Consider the following 11,771-nt stretch of genomic DNA (forward strand, 5'->3'; position numbering starts at 1 on the left):
AAGTTTGTACAGAGCAAGCTTCACAGCCCACAGCTCGAGGCCTTGCAAATGGTACCTATGCCACTGTCCAGAACACTATCCTGGGCCCTGAAAAGCAGATCTTACTTTTTGTTTTTTTACTTTTCCTTCTCTTGGTCTAATGTGGCAGTAATTTTGTACAGAGAATTGTTGGACACACTTGTTCTATGTCAAATGAGATATTTGCAGCACTATCACAATGATGTAGTGAGAGAAAAAGGGTGTGAAGGACTTGAGAATCAAGAAGCATAAAGAAGTACAGGCATATCACACAGAAGTGTGAATAGATGGGGGAAAACTGTAGGAAAAACAGAAACTCTCCAACAACATGTTTTCAGAGAATCAAGGCATTACTTTATTCTGCCCAGGATGTTTTTCGGACCAGCACGTGCATCAGAAATTATTTCATCCACACATGCCTGGATTGTGCAGTGAAAATCATTCCATCATACATGTTTCTTACTAGACTTTTCACATATTTATACATTAAACCCCAAAGAAATTCACATTCACTGGTCTTAAATTACGCAATTCTTAGTTTCAGTTTCCTATTGGTTATTGATCACCTTCGATGCTAATTATGTCTTCATTCCTTGGTTCTCTTAACAATCTCTTCCCAGCCCAGGTGTCTCCAACTGCACTAGAAGTGGTAATGTTCATTAATGTTCAATAATGGTCATTAATGGTTTATCTCCTGTGTATTTTATGGCTACTCATAATCCATAGATGTTAACATTTTAGAGCCATGCCTGATGAACAGGATCTTTTGAAGAGAAATTTCAATTCCCTTCTCCCTGGGCAAAGGCAAAAAAATCCCTGACCAGAGTTACATAAAAAAACCTTAAAGTTCTATAATTTCCAGCAGTTGCACAAAGGCTGAAGGCAGGGTTTGGTTTTCAAAAGCTGCTGTTGGCCCTCTACCAGTCTCAGCAGGTGAATGGACATGTTCACCCTAGGGCACAGTCTCCTACAGGCTTGCATTTCCAGGACTGAGACAAAATTCCAGACAAAACAAATTTCACAGTGAAGACTTCATATAGCTTGGTAATAAGACACACCACCAGTAACAGGTCTGATCAGAATTTTGTGCTGTGAGAAAGGCACATGACACAGCTGTGAGAGCATCTTCTTCTCACAGTGCCCTGAGTACATCAAGGTTGTGATTCCTTGTACTGCACAGGAGTAAAACCTGCACCTGCTGGGCACAAACCCAAGACTGCTGTGAGTGACAGTGCAGGGCTAGTCCCCTCATTTCCTTTGATGCTGCAGCAACCATGAGAACCTCTGACAACCTCAGGATAGGATGATGGGCAGGCAGACATAGGAGAAGAGGACTTTGAGTGGTTTTTAACATCAAATGTTTAAAGCCAAGACAAAAATTCTGCATTTCTCTGGCCCAGGACATCTCCACAATGACTGGGTCCAATAGGTAGAAAATTCCTGTCTATTTTCTTCTAGAAGGTGGCAATCACTTGTTCTGACTCTTTGAAGCTCAGAGCACCAGCTGCAAAGTCTCTGAAAGGATGAGAGAGAATGCAAGTGGCCAGTGTAGATTTGCCCACTGCTGTGTGGAGATGTGCAGGTTCAGCGTGTGCTCCTCCTCCTCTTGGGCAGTGCCTGTGTTGGGCAGATGTGAGGGCAGGTGTTGCTGAGGCATTGTTGCAGGGTCGGTCAGTGAAACCTGCTGGAGCAGCAAGGGCAGAAATTGCAGGGTGAAAGAACCATGTGTATGTGAAGACATGTATTGGCTGTGCTGTCTGTGTGGGTGCAGGGACATGGGTGTACCTGTGTGCAAATATAAGTGTTCAGAGAAAGAGGTACGGTTGGGTTAGTAGAGTGCTGTGTGTGTGCACGAGATGAAACTGTTCAAGGAATGGTGCAGAAAAGGATTTGATGCTGTGCCTCATTGCCTGGTCCTGGAGCTGGAGCATCGTGAAGCTGGGTGCAGGAAGGGAGAGACTGAAGGGTGTTTGGTGGAATCTGAAATGTGCTGAGGGGTTGGGATTTCTCTTCCTTTTGGACTGGGTGTGTTGTTGCCCAGGGTGACTTCCCCAGGAAGGGAAGCGGTGATGGGAGAGAGTCTCTTCTGCAGAGAGCCTGCAGACCAGCCTTTCCCAGGATCCCTCGTGGCAGCACTGCAGATGTGAGAGAGCCTCGTGCAAGCATCCATCGCTCGCCTTGGTGTGCTGGAGGAGGGGCACTCTGGTGGTGTGCCCAGAGCTGGAGCATGTTGAGGAGAGTGAGGTGGCCTTCTCCCGAAGCACAGGCTCTGCTTGTGTTGCACATGAGTTGCTGGGGGGTGAAGACCTGGCGTTTGAGGTGCACCAGTGTGCTGTTGTATTAAATGGAATTGATGCCTGCTAACTAAATGGTAACTATTTGGAAAGTTCTTATTAGAAGCAATCAAAAGAATCATTGTTACAAGGCAGATGTACCCCTTTACAGATGTTACATGTTAAAATTAAGTACAGGATGTAGTTTGGAAAAAAAGTAATGTCCCAAGACGAAAGCAGCCTTCAGATGGACAAAATTAGAATGACTTTAAGCATTGGGCCTAAAAATCATTAAATGTAAGACTAATTAGTAGACTTACGTAACACAACGCTTAGTACACACGCACAGACCTGTGAGGCCATCCAGAGGACTGCGAAGATGAGTGTAAGACTTTGTCCAAAGACCCCCAAAAGAAGACTGGAGACCCCCTAACAGCAAGTGAGGCATGCGCCATGAAGAATAGTAACGTAAAGTCAAAAAAATCAAAAATAGGAGGTATGTATAAGCATACAGTATGTAAGTTTTGCATGAAGTGCTTTGTTTTGTACCTGAGGTGGGGTGAGAAACCCTCCCTGTATCCCAGTCGATTTTGGTTATGCTTTAATTGTATTTAATTATTGGCAAATTACATATATAAATTGGTTTTTTTATTAAATTGTATTTTTTTTACTAAATTGTATTATTTTATACCAAATTACTATTTAATTTACTAAATTATATTTATTTTTTATTAAACTGTTGTTAACCCAAGGGACTTAGTTGTCTGAAATTCTAATTGTCATTTATAACACTGTGCTCAGTGTTGGACTGTAGGCTGTGTGCAGCACACGCTTTGAGAGCAGGGTTGTTGGTGGGTTGTGTGAGAGCTCTGTGTGGCTTTGGTCCATGGCCGTGGCAGGGAGGTTCCAGTGGCGGGAGCGTCCCTGCGGTGAGTGAGCGCCCAGGAGGAGGAGGCCCAGCGGGGAGCACAGAGCCTGCCCTGCAGCACTTGTGCCTGGCGCTGACCAATGTTCCGTGGGTGTAGCTGGGTGTTCCTGGGGAAGCCCTGTGTGTGTGCAGGCCTGTGAGCTGAGGGGCTGGGAGGGCTTTAGGTAGCGCTGGCTCCCGCTTTGAAACTGCCTCCAGCGCTGCCCAGACTTCCTGGGCCAGAGCCCTGGCTGGAAGGTTTCTGCCACCATTTTGTGGGAGGGAGCTGCCATTTTGTTCAGTGCTGCAGCTCCTGCTTCCTTGTACCAGGAAGTTGTCAGATATCAAAATGTTTATGTGCAGCACAGGCACAGGGTATGCAGCTAGTTAGAGATGTCTGTATGAAGGAGTGAATCAGTAAATTTATATTTAGATATGCTAGTTCTGTATACTTCTAGAGGTATATAAAATGAGACATTTGTAATGGTAAAATCTAAGCCTGAGGTAGATAAAGCAGTCTTTCTTCAGAGCTGATGGAATGAGTCTGTAGATGTGAATGAAATGCATTGCACAAAGATAAAAGGTAGGTTTGGGCCTTCCGCTTTGCATGGCTGCAGAAAAAGCACTGAGCTGTTTGGGGAGGAGCCAAGAGGTGTCACAGAGCCCTGGGAAGTGCCCGAGGGCTGTGGAGCTGTGAGGTGACCGCCAGGCAGGCCTCAGGAAGGCCTGTGTCATGTCCCCAGAAGCGGTCTGTCCCTCGGTCCAGGCTGAGAAGGTTCCATGCCTGGGCAGAGCCCAGTGGGATGGTCATGCAGTGCATATCCCTGGGGCAGGCTCTGGGCATCCCATGGCCCTACCAGAGATGAGCAACACAGGTTGAAAAAACAGAAGGCCAGGACAAAATCTCTGTGTCAGAGGATCACATGCCTGGGCACAATGAGGAAAAGACTTGAAGAGGCTCCTTTAAAACTCTGTGTGTCATTCTTCATAATTAGGTCATCTTTGTACATACGGAGACAGGAGACTCAGCATACAGTGAAGTTTGTCTGTCTACCTCTCTGTCTGTCTGTCTGTTGGACAAGTTACTGCAAGGCCCAAAAGGACCAGAGCTCTTGAGGAAAAGGAAGTGGATCATTATGAGCACTGGTGTGTTGCAGAGCTTTTCAGCTCAGACCATGATTATTTTGGGACTCAGAGGAACAGGATGGTGGTTATAAATGGCTGATGTGGCCCTTTATTTTTGAATAATAGGGGTGATTCTTTGCATTTTTCTGGGGATCTTGTGATGCATGTGGCAGTGTCAGTTTGGATAGATGCAGAACTGCTGAGCAAGGCAGAAGAGATGCAGGGCAGACTACTGTGGTCTACACAGGGCAAAGCAACACCAAGCCGCATCCTTTTGTTGGAGGTTGAGCTTTATGCTCACATGCCTATCCTCTTCCTGTCTGTCCTCTGAAGTGATTTTCAGGCAAATGATAGTCTCAGATTTCTCAAGGTCTGTTCCAATTCATCCATGGAAACACATACTAAAGGATTCTACCCTGGGCACATAATGAAGAGGGCTGTTGAGTACAGCTGTGCATTGGCATTAGCTGGTCACAGCTTGGACTACTTCTGAATGCTTTGTGTACCTCTTTGGAACATGGAGGAAGAAGAAGGGATTCTTTGCCCCCAGGCAGTCATATTACATATGCGTGCCTATTTGAGTTCAAGCACAGACAAAACTGCCTGTTCCAGCTCTGACACTGCTGGATTGTTGTTTTTACTAGTGCTGACTGTGCAGCAGGGACACTGCCTGATTTTTAAGCTGGAGCTCTTGGGGTAGGAGAGCTGTCCCTCAGAAGGAGAGACCCTCCCTGTAATGGCTCTGTGTTGAGCCAGCCCAGCAAAGGTGCTGGGTGTGCAGCAGAGGAGGAGGAAGAGGAGGGGGAAGGATGAGCTAGAGAGCACTGCAGGAAGAGGTGCCTGGTTTCTAGTGTCATCATCCATTGCCCATATTTTGCTGGGCTGTTTGGGTCACACTGGGAGACTTGAGAAGATCCCTGGAACAAGCTGTTGCTGCTTAGCAGTGTCTTGTTTTTGTTGTTTTTCTGCTTTGACTTTCTGCTTTGGCTGCCCTGTCTTGGTTGTGAGAAAAGATGCTTTTTGGAGCTGATGTTTGCTAAATTTCAGAGGTGCTGGTGAAGTCCCTGAGTTTCTTTTGCCCTGCTCCTGTGCAAAATGGTCAACTCTGATGTTCACTGGAGACCATGGCCAGCAACACAGCAGAGCTAGCCCCATGAAGGGCTGTTTTTCAGCCTGTACCACTACCTTATAGGCAGAGCTGAGGTTAGCAGAGTATCTAGTGTGCAGTTTTGTGGCATGAAGCTTGTGTATTTCACCTGTGGGTTACCTGAGATGTAACATGTTGTGGCATCTTCCAGGTGCATGGCTGTTCTGAGACTGTACAGGGAGATGGGTCTCTTTATGGGCTGCAATGTGGTTGGTGGTGATTGTGGCTTGTGAATCCCTGGGTGCAAGCCACAGTGCTTTAGCACAGACACCCAGAACGGTCTGTGGGTCTGTACCCCCAGGAGATAACAGATGACCTTTTTGGATGCTGCCATAGCTACCCTGACAGGTGATGTGTGTTGAGGGTGATGGTTGTCTTCAGGCAGCTGCTCTTTCTCTCTTGCCTGGCTTCTGTGTTGCAGCGTCAGTGTTTGGGTCCTTTCTCAGCATTCCTGGAGCCAGGAGCCACCTGACCATGTTTGGGTGAACTGAGATGAGGGCTGGAGCTGCAGTTCTGCTGGGTTAGCGGTACATGCTGCTTTTCAGCCCCATTTGAGCCTCTCTAATCTGGGTGGCTTAGTCATCTGCTGCCCCATCATTTCTTTCTGTGTTGTTTTCGGCTGCCCTGGGCCGTCAGCTGACAGTGGTGAGAAAGTGTTTGCTGTTGCTCATTGTGGCTGTGCTAAGTCGGCTGGAGCTGTAATTGTGGCAGTAATCCTCTGCAGGGGGAGGGCTCCAGCCCGGGCTGGGTTGGAAGTCAGCCTGGTGTTGAATGGCAATGGCAGTGGTGTGCCACTTGCACGGCAGCATAGCTGTGAAATAGTCCAGAGCAGCGCAACAGCTTAAACCTGCTGTGGTGCCTGCTCTTTCTGGAAGATCCACAGAAAACAGGCACATCTTGCCCCAGTCACCTGCATGAATCTCATATGCCTTGGGATCTGGGTGCCAGAGGGGGAGAGGAAGATGTCCTTCGAGCACCCATGAGAGCAGCAGCTGTCCCAGATTTTGTGCCTGAGAGCCCAGTGTTTTGCTGACAGCTGATAGTACTGCCACATAACCTTCCTGCTGCTTCTCCCCAAAGGGCCCTTTGCTATGGCTGTACATGCCTAGGTGTGCTTTTTGGACAGTTCCCCGGATGGTGCGGATGGAGTGGACAGGTGCCGTAGGAGGAGGAGGCAGCCTTGGGGCTGCAGTGTGGATCTGCTGCCACTTTGCTCTGGGCTAGGGCTCTTCCCAGGGGTAGGAGACACTTCTTGTGTGTGGACTGTGGCTGTAGCAGCAGCTGTTTGGACTTGCCCAGGCAGAAACTTGGAGCAGTTGGGAGGTGGGTGGTGATGACAGTAGATCCAGAGGTTGCGAATCTGAAGTGGGCATGAGATACGTGTCAGGAATAGGGAGGAAGCCAGAGGAACTGGCAGCAGCTGTGTGAGGAGTGGAAACTTGGAGGTCCCTACCAGTGGAAGAAAGACATGCTGAGTGCAGCAGGTGAGGGAGTGAGGCCACTGCCCCAGCAGGATCAGGGAGACTTGAGATGGGCCTATCTTTGTGCACCACAGCTCCGAATGTCATGAGACCGGATTGAGCTAACCCTTGTTGTGGTCCTGAGCAAGCCAGGTGGAGCTGCAGTGGAGAAACCTGTCACCAGCCCTGTGCTCTGTTTTCTTAAGGATACTATTGCATAGAGGACAGAAGGACTAAACCATCTAGCTGTGCAGGAGAGATTTGTTCTGCAGGTCCTTCCACCTCAGGTTGCCCTTAAGCCATGCACTCCGGGACCTAGTCCCCAGTCCATGCAGACTCTGCCCCACCAAATTCTCTTTGCTCATGCACCCAGGGCCTGGCCTTCAGGCTCTTGAGGGCTTTGCTCCCCACCTTCATCCAAGACAAGACATCTGGTGTCTGTCTGGGGTTGTGCCATCACAGTGCACTACCATGTCCCTGTGCAGAGTACTGTGGGGCCTGGGCTTTAGCCATGCTGGGCCATGAATTTCAGGCTCTTACTTGATAGGAGAGTTGTCACACTGTTTCCTGAGAGCAGGCAGACCTTTGCCATCAAGGCTGCCCAGCTCTCAGCAGCTGTGGAGATGGCCTTGGAGCAGTGCTTGGCTTTGTTCTCCACCACCGAATGCTGTGGCTTGGTCCCCATGCTGTCAACTGTGATGACCTCCCTCCCAGCTGTGTAAAATGTCCCTCCATGTCTTGGTTTAATCTCATCTGGCCATCAAGCACCACACACAGCTATTCACTCACTGTGCCACCAGTGGGACTGGGGAGAGAACCGGAAGGGTAAAACCTAGAAGACTCTTGGTTTGAGATAAACAGTGTAATGTAGAAAGCAAAAAACAAATTTAAAAAGCACATAAGCAAAAAACCCCCGAAGAATTAATTTACCAGTTCCCATGGGCAGGAAGCTCTTCAGCTATCTCCAGGGGTCCCCTCCTGCCTCATGGTGACTTGGGGACACAAATGTCATCACTCTAAATGCCTCTTTCTTCCTCCTTGTGCCCAGCTTGAAATACTAAGCATGACGTCAAATGGTCTGGAATATCCCTTTGGCCAGTTCACCCCCCCATGTATCTTGAACTTCTTCCCCAGCATGGCCATACAAAAAGCAGAAAATGCCTTGGCTCTGTGTAAGCCCTGCTTGTGAATAACTAAAACGTCCCTGTATTATCAAGCCTGTGTATAGCACAAGCCCAAAACACAGCCCCATTCTAGCTGCTGTGAATAAAATTCACTCTGTCCCAGTAGAAACCAGTTCACCCCAGCTCACATCAAACCAAGCACCACTGAGGCTGGCTGTTGGGCCATGCCTTGGGCTGCCTGTGTCCGTTTGCAGGCAAATTTCAGAGAGCCAAACTCCCCCTGCCAAGTTTCACCCCACAGGGGCCTGGGTCCCTTGTGTCCTTCCTGTGGTGAGCCACCCCCAGGGCACAGCTTGCCAATGCTTTCCCAGCACATGCCCCCTTCCAGAGGGGAATGGCACCTGCAGAGCAGCACCCCATACCTTTCTGCCACTCCTCCCAGCAATGCTGCCTGCTGCTCCATGCGCTGGACCATCCCACTGCCCAACGAGACTCAGCAAGACCTGATGGCGACACAGTCCTCAGCAACATTGGGAGAGCAGTCTTACAAACCTGTGCCCTCAGTACCCCACCATACTGCCATTTGTTTTCTTCCCTAAACTGATTATAATTTCAGGGGAGGATTACCTAAAGAAAGATGGAAGAAACTTTTAAGATCCATGAACCAAATAGTTACAGCATAAACATCTTTGCATAACTACAGCACACTGTTTCTCTTAATTTTTAAACCACAGCAATACTGATCCAGTGTCCAGGCGGTTCCTGAAAGCCTTTCCAAAGCTAGGAGAGGGTTTTGCTATCCTCACTCAGAAAGCAAGAGGGCAGCAACCTCCAGTTTAACAGTGAGGTAACTAGCCAGGAAAATCATGAAGCAATCTGTGCCTGACATCAAATGTCCGTGTTTGTGCTAAAAAAGAATTGTCGGAACTAAAGTCCCTGGTTTAGTAGCATGGTACTTTATTGACACTGCTTCATTTTTGTGCCAACACTCAAACTTGGCAGACGCCTGGAAGGATATTTATAATTAACAGAAACTCAAGCAGCTCCCTCTAATAGGCAGATACAACTGAGATATTGGACAGGTTTTAGCAAGATGCAGGTTAAAATTTATGACCAGAACTGCTGACACACCACAGTTACAAACTTTAAAAGACTGAAAAAAATCCTCAAAATGTTCATTATAACCCAAAGAAGCTTGAAAAATTAAATGCGTTAAATGTTTCTGGAGGAGAGCAAATATGATGAGCCATTGTAGACAGCAGTAATACAGGAACAGTGACAAGTCCCGTGATGGGAATGGCTGATGAGGTGTTAGGAAGAGGAGGTGCTGGCAGGGGCCAAAGACTGGGAAGCTGAAGTGGGAGATTGCAGAAGAAAAATATGCCACCCAGTCAACTGAAGCAGTCTCCTTTCCTGTAACAGTTCTGATGGAATCTCTTCAATTCTGGCATGTCCTAGATGAGTACCATTTCCACACCTTTGTTGCAGGCATGCTGAGACTGTCAGATGGTGACCTCAGCCTCCATAGGTTTTTTCTGGACTGGAGATGTTGGGGTTTGCCTGTAGGGACAGTGGCTTATTAGAGTGAGAGTCATTCATAGAAGACTTGCTATCAGTTCTGCTATTTGTTTGGTAGGGTAGGCTGCTGCATCAAGCCATTCCTGTGTGACAGAAAGATATGGGAGCAGGACCTTTGATGGAAGGCTGTGTAGTGACCATGTGACTGGATTAATTTGTTTTGACGTAGCTAGTTTGAAGCAGGACTGGCAAGATCCACATGTCCTTGCTGCTGGGAATGTTTTGTGCCTTCTGAGCTGCTTGTGCTTTGGGAATTGCAGGAGGGAAAGCTTCTTTGAGTCAGGAGGAACTGACCTCAAAACTGTGTGAAAATAAGTGGAGTTGTGAACAGCATCCCCAAAAATCCTGGACTAACAGCAGCCTCATAGTTATCTGGCACAGACTTGAGGACACTGTTCCAGCAGCACTATGCCAGTGCTTGCCTGTGAGAGTGGCTAATTGTTGTAAATGATCACTCATTAACAGCACAGGTTGGCTGAGGGAAGCCCTGAAAATGACAGAGCTTGTCCCTGCCTCATTTTCTGGTGTGAAGTAAGGTGGTGTTGGTGTGCAGTTTCACTATGTGCATTTTCTGATGCCTACCCCGCCCCCAATTACAAGGGCTCTGCATAAGTCAGCAGGCTTCTGGTCAGAGCACTGTGCAGAATCTGTGCCTCATCCATGCAGGCTGTTCTATCTCACTAACCCATCTATAACCATTTTGTTGCTCTCAGTTTTCCCCTCCCTCTCTCTTCCTGTGAATCCCTCATAGACTTTTAGGCTGGATTTCTTGGTTTCCAGAATCTGAAAGCCAGCTGCTAGATAGATCAAGAGGGTATGGTGCCAGCTACAAGAATGTCTGGAGAAATTGTGAGAGACAGATATTAATTCAGGAGTGAATGTTGAACCTTATTAGTTGATGAGGAGGCACAGGTTTGACCAATTTGTATTACTCATGTCATGGCTGCTTGCCTGTATGTGGGCACCTGCATAGGCACTGCTCTGTCTGCATGCATTTGTTTTTTCAAGATGCTGACACCACCACTGCTGTCTGTTCCAGCATTTTGTTATTTAGCTCCAGCAGGAGGGATCACAGGTGCTACACTTATTCACAACAAGAAAGCATCTGTTTTAGGGCCCAGGGCTGTCATCTGATGATAAATTTGATGTCCAAAATGATTCCATTAACCCTTAAATTTAATTTCCTTGTGACTTAATTATTTATCTAAAAGGGTTTTTTTTGAAATTTTTTTTTTTTACTTTTAAAAGTCTTTGAAGCTGTGCTTCAAAGAGGATTGTCTAACTGGTAGCTAAATGGACACTGAAGTTAAGCTGGGATTTAGCATGGTCCAACCCATCTTTCCCATTCTCAGATACTGGTTCCCCTTGATGAGAAAGCGGTATAGCCAGATAGCAATGCACAACCTTGTATGGGCAGGGAGGTACTGCTGGCAGTTGTGTACTTCTCTTGCTGTTCTCTCAGCCCAGAGGAAGGCAAAGGTAAAATTAATTTCAGGTTTGGATGTTTTGTGGTTTGTTTTTTTCTTTCCTCTGTATGAAGGTCAGTGTTTTGTTTGCTTCCCCTCTTATCCCAGAACTGTAGCCCCAAACTGAGTTTTTTCATGTATGTTTTTTAAATATAATAGTAGCTGCTTCAGAGCTTGTTGATTTGCAGTCCAGCAAGGAACATAAAGGTTTGTCCAGAGGTGTTGGGACAGAACCAAGGCCTCCTCAGTTCTGCAGTTGTTGAACAGAGCAGGGAGAACACCAATTGCTCACTGCCAGAGGCAAGGTTAGTGCAGCAGGGACATCCCAAGCGGAGGAGTCCAGCTGATGGACACCCCCCCAGCCATGAAAGGCAGACCTTAACTGCCAGGAGGGGTGAGCTGTCCACCCACAGTGGGACAGTTTCCACCTGGGCCTGGCTCACTGACAGCCCTTCTATTTGTTCCAGCTGAGTCCCTCCCAGCCAAGGTCCATGAGGTCTGGCCTTTGAGTTGTGCAGGCCAGATCCACCACTGCTCACCTGAGCCAAGCACAAGTGTATGTGCTTACCCACAGCCTGAAAATACCAGGTCACGTGTTTCTGAGAAGTGAAAACAAGGCAAGGAAGTGTACAAAAATACCTTGGAAAATCTGGATCATCATTAAAGTAACTCA

The sequence above is a fragment of the Pseudopodoces humilis genome, chromosome 4, assembly GCF_049639895.1.
Source record: "Pseudopodoces humilis isolate 2021_Gansu_Grassland_sample_001 chromosome 4, ASM4963989v1, whole genome shotgun sequence".
In the NCBI taxonomy this organism is placed as follows: domain Eukaryota; kingdom Metazoa; phylum Chordata; class Aves; order Passeriformes; family Paridae; genus Pseudopodoces; species Pseudopodoces humilis.